Source organism: Mustela nivalis, assembly GCF_964662115.1.
Source record: "Mustela nivalis genome assembly, chromosome: X".
Taxonomy (NCBI): Eukaryota; Metazoa; Chordata; class Mammalia; order Carnivora; family Mustelidae; genus Mustela; species Mustela nivalis.
Window position 1 is genome coordinate 53,728,031 of NC_139040.1, and position 5,407 is coordinate 53,733,437.

Here is a 5,407-nt window from a genome sequence, read left to right on the forward strand (position 1 = left end):
TTAAAAACATCAATGTGATACATCACATTAATAAAAAAAAGGAAAGGAACCATATGCTCCCATCAATTGGTGCAGAGAAAACATTTGACAAAATACAACATTGTTTCTTCATTAAAACTCTCCATAGCTTAGGGATAGAGGGAAGATACCTCAGTATCATAAAAACCATATATGAAAAGCCCACAGTGAATATCATTCTCAACGGGGAATATTGAGAACTTTTCCCCTGAAGTCACAATAGTGATGCCCACTCTTACCACTTTTGTTCAACATACAGCTCGTAGTCTTAGCCTCAGCAATAACACAACAAAAAGAATTAAAAGGCATCCAAATTGGCAAAGAAATCAAACTTTCACTCTTCCCAGATGACATGATACTTTATGAGGGAAACCCAAAAGACTCCACCCAAAAATTGCTAGATCTCATTCAGAAATTCAGCAGTGTGGCAAGATATACAATCAATGCACAGAAATCAGTTGCATTTCTCTAGAGTAACAACTAGACAGAAGAAAGAGAAATTGAGGAATTTATCCCATTTATAATTGCACCAAAAACTATAAGATGCCTAGGAATAAATATAAACAAAAAAGTAAAGGATTTGTGCTCTGGAGATTATAGAACACTTAAAAGAGAAATTGAAAAAAGAAAAAAAAAACAAAAAAACAAAGAAATAGAAAAACATTCCATGCTCATGGATTGGAAGAACACATATTGTTAAAATATCTTCATGTTTTCTTTAAATCTCTAAGTTTGTGGTGATTTCTTACAGCAGGAAAAGAAAAAAAAAACACAAAATGAAAAGGAAAAAAGACAAACCTATATTTATAATTAAATAATTAAACCTATATTTAGAATTAAATAAATATATAATTAAATATTTCTTTCTTGATAATTGTTAAACCATGAATATAAAGTTGGTAAACATGTATAGATTTGAATAAGACCATCAACAAACAGGATATAATTAAGACTTGGAGAGCATTTCATCAGCCAAAAATAGAATTCACATTCTAAGTACATGATGGTTTTAATTGCTTTCTATGGTTATAGAAGTCATTTACCTGTGGAAGACTGAGTATAAAACAGTTTCTTTTATGGAGAAAATGGAACCCTCATACACTGCTGGTGGTAACGCAAAATATAATTACTTAGGAAAACAATTTAGTGGTTTCATATAAATTTAAACATTCAACTACCCCGTGGTACAGTCATTGTACCATAGGCATTTATCCATCCCCAAAATGAAGTCATATGACAATATAAAGAATAGAGCATGGCTATTCATAACAATTTGTCAAAAGTCAAAATCTGAAACTGATCTACATATTTTTGAATAAGTAAATGCATAAACATATACTATATTCATATAATGGAATACTATCCAGCAATAAAAAAGAAATGAATTAAATAAACCCAGTATCACAGATAAATCTGAAATAATTATACCGAATGAAATAAGCTGGACAAAACAGGGTACAGAGTACATAAAATATGATTCTATTTACATAAAACTCTATAAAAAGCAAAATAATAATAATCTATGGTATCAGAAAGTATATCAATGGTTTCCTGAAGAGGGTTTGTGCAGGGAGGAAAAAGTGAGAGTTTACGAAGAAAGTCACTAGGGACCTTTTGATGGTGATGAGATGTCTGCTCTTGATTGTGGTGATAGTTTTATGGATGCATATACATGTCAAAACTTAATGTATTTTACACTTTAAATATGTACAGTTTGTGATATGTCAATTTTACTCCAATAAGCCTTTTTTTAATCCGTGTTATAAGGTAATGATCATTCCACAATAGAATGGAATGAGGCAAGAATTAGGAGGTTTAAAATACTGTCAGTGTATGGAAGAAAAGAAGTCCAGACAGAATCAGAAAAAGTCTGATCTTTTGATCATACTGGTTAAGAGTTATCATCAATTGCTGAGAGTACAAACTAGAAATTAAAATTCTAACTCCACAATAATTTTCAGAGTTTGTAATATCTTATGTTGTATATTTATAAATAAGTACATTATGGAATATGTGTATTTCTTGCATTCTGATTTCTGAGTAATTGCTCTTAGTAAATCTAATAATTCCTTTTGATGGCTTTTTAAATTAAACAAATGTATTTGTCTCTCTCTGTTTCTCTGTCTTTCTTTTTTGGTGCATATGTGTATAGTGGTCCCTACTTCAATTTTTAATGCCTTATTTAACATATTGTGGATAATAACATGGTATTTTTGTAAAATAAATTTTTATCTAAGTGAATTATGCATTATGCTTACATGAGAAAACTCTGGGTTGGGAGACAACCCATAAGTCCAGTTCATGGTTCTCAGTAATTATCTACACAGTAACACAAAGTGGATCCAGTAATACTCAGTGTTTTATCTTGATAGAAAACAAAAGTTAACAAATCTTACAGTCTGTGACATTGCTCCTTTATCCCATGGATTATGTACTGAGAAAAATATGGTTGTCCAAGTATCATCCAAAATGGATCACAAGTTGAACATGTATAAGTTATTCAAATTTTAATTATCCATCCTAAATTATTACTTGAATAACAAAAATAGAAATATTTAGTTAAAACATTTTGGCTACATAAATTTTATAAGTGAAACACACCAATTAAAAATGATGCTGGCCCGGAAAAAAATATTAGGAGATATCCTTGGGGCTCCTGGGTGGCTCAGTGTTTAAACGTCTCCCTTCCACTCAGGTTATGATCCCAGTGTCCTGGGATCACGTCCTGCATAAGACTCCTTGCTCAGTGAGGAACCTGCTTCTCCCTCTCCCTCAGTCTGCCACTCCCCCTGCTTTTTTTCTCTTTCTCTCTCTGTCAAATAAATTTAAAAAGAGAGATATCCTTAAGTAAAACAGCAGATCACAATGCATTATGCACAATATCTCCTCAATTTTGTACATTCATATAAGCCAAATGATGCACAGAGATTTACATGACTTAACTACTTATGCAGCCTATGCCTAAAGCCTTGGTAAAATGTGAGAAAAAAACTGATAAGATTTCTATAATTGTGTTTAATATGTACTTAATGATATCCACAGCTTCTTTTATTACCAAACATTTTAAATATCCATAAGTTTAAAAAGTGCAGGAACACATATACATATATAATGGTTTAAGAGGATTTAAGAAGCTGACTTCTATACTGAAAATCACTAACCAATAGCATCAGTAGCAGCAGCAGCAGCAGCAAAAAAACAAAAAACAAAAAACAAAAAAAAAAAAAACATTGCTAACTCCATGACACTCACACTCTACCCCTCATTCTACAAATTATACATTTAACTTTTTCTATTATCTATACTTCTAAGATGTGATTCATGGAAAGTTTATCTCATTTTTAGAGGAAAATAATTTCTAGGGATGTTATATGTCATTGAAGTCACCTTGTGGTGTATTTTGATCTAAACAATTATAACTATTGAAACATTTACTGAATACCCACCATATATCTGACACTATACTAGGGCCAGAGATACAAAGATAAATAAGATGCATTCTTTGCTCTCAAAGACATTAATGCCTAGTATAAGAAATAAGAAAAATTGATACATCACAATAAATGCCAATATGTAGGTGTCATGGAAATGCACACAAGGATCCTCTGCTTGTGTGTGTGTGTGTGTGTGTGTGTGTGTGTGTGTGTGTGTGTTGTGGTGTAGTAGACTGGGGCAGTTCAGAGGTCAGGCAAGGCCTCTTAAGCGAGATTCCTCTCAAAATTGGATTTGAAGGATAACTAGGAGTTAAAGAGTCAGGATCATCTGGGTGGCTTGATCTGTTAGATTTTCACCTTTGACTCAGGTCATGACCCCAGGGTCCTGCAACTGATTCCAGCAATGGGTATCCCTGCTCAGTGGGGAGTCTGCTTCTCCCTCTCCCTCTCCCCAGCCCTCCTGCTCAGTCTCTCTCACACACTCTACCTCAAATGAATAAATCTATCTCAAATAAATAAATACAATCTTTTTATTTAAGAAATTAAGGAAGCAAAGGAAGGAGGCCACTATGTATTGCCTAGGTAATAACACATTCAGAGGCTTGAGAGCATCTGGCACATTCAGGAACATGCAAATATTAGTTATCTATGGCTGGAATGTAGAGTGTGAGGAGGAAAAAAAATTGGAGAGAGATGAAAGCAAAAAGATACATAGGATTAAGGTCATAAAGTGCTTTGTAGTGTATATTAAAACATTAAGACTTTGGGGAACCTGGCTGGCTCAGTCAGAAGAATATGTGGCTCTTGATTTGGGGGTCATGAGTTCTAGCCCCAGACTGGGTGTAGAGATTACTTAATAACAATAAAACTTTACAAAAAAATAGGACATTATTCTGATCAGATCTCACCCCCTAATAATTATCACCTAAGAATAGTCATTATGATGTAGTCCCAAGAGTTTATTTTTGCTTTTATTTCCCAAGCCACAGGATATGTATCTAGAAAAATTTTGCTATGGCTGATGTCAGAAAAATTGATATCTGTGCTCTCTTCCAGGATTTTTATATGTTCAGGTGTCACATTTAGATCTTTAATCTGTTTTGAGTTTAGCTTTGTGTGCAGTGAAATAGAGATCCAAATTCATTTTTCTGCATGTAGCTGTTCAGTTTTCCCAATATCATTTCTTGAAGGAAACAATCAGCAAAACTATAAGGCAATCTTCTGAATGAGACAAGATATTTGTAAGGGACTTATTTGATAAAGGATTGCTATTCAAAATAAACAGAACTTACACAACTTAATACCTAAAAAACAAATCTTACAATTAAAAAAAAATGTTGAATCACTATATTGTTCACATGAAATTAATATAACACTCTATGTTAACTACATTGGGATTAAAATTTTAAAAATTAATAAGAAAAGAATAGTCATTAAGAAAATGATGACCTTTGCAGCACCTGGGTGGCTCAGTGGGTTAAAGCCTCTGCCTTCGGCTCACGTCATGATCTCAGGGTCCTGGGATCAAGCCCCACATCAGGATCTTTGATCAGCGGGGAGCCTGCTTCCCCTTCTCTCTGTTCCTGCCTGCCTCTCTGCCTGCTTGAAATCTCTGTCAAATAAATAAATAAAATCTTTAAAAAAAGAAAAGAAAATGAAGACTTTCATGAAGAGAATGAGAACACTGCTAATGATTATTGGGTATCTTCTATTCCTTATGGTAATCTGACTACATGTTTTTATTTGGCTATGGAGAGCATTTAGGCTCCATCCCTTCTCTTCAATACTACCACATATCTAGTAATATAGATAAAGAAAACTACATGTCTCTTGGGATTTTATTTCCTGTGGGAATCTGAATCCTGCAGCCCCAGCCTGAAAATGGGATCTCTTCTCCAGCCACAATTTTTAGCCATTAAAAAAGCCAAAACAACTCTCTGCTCTTGCCTTTCCAG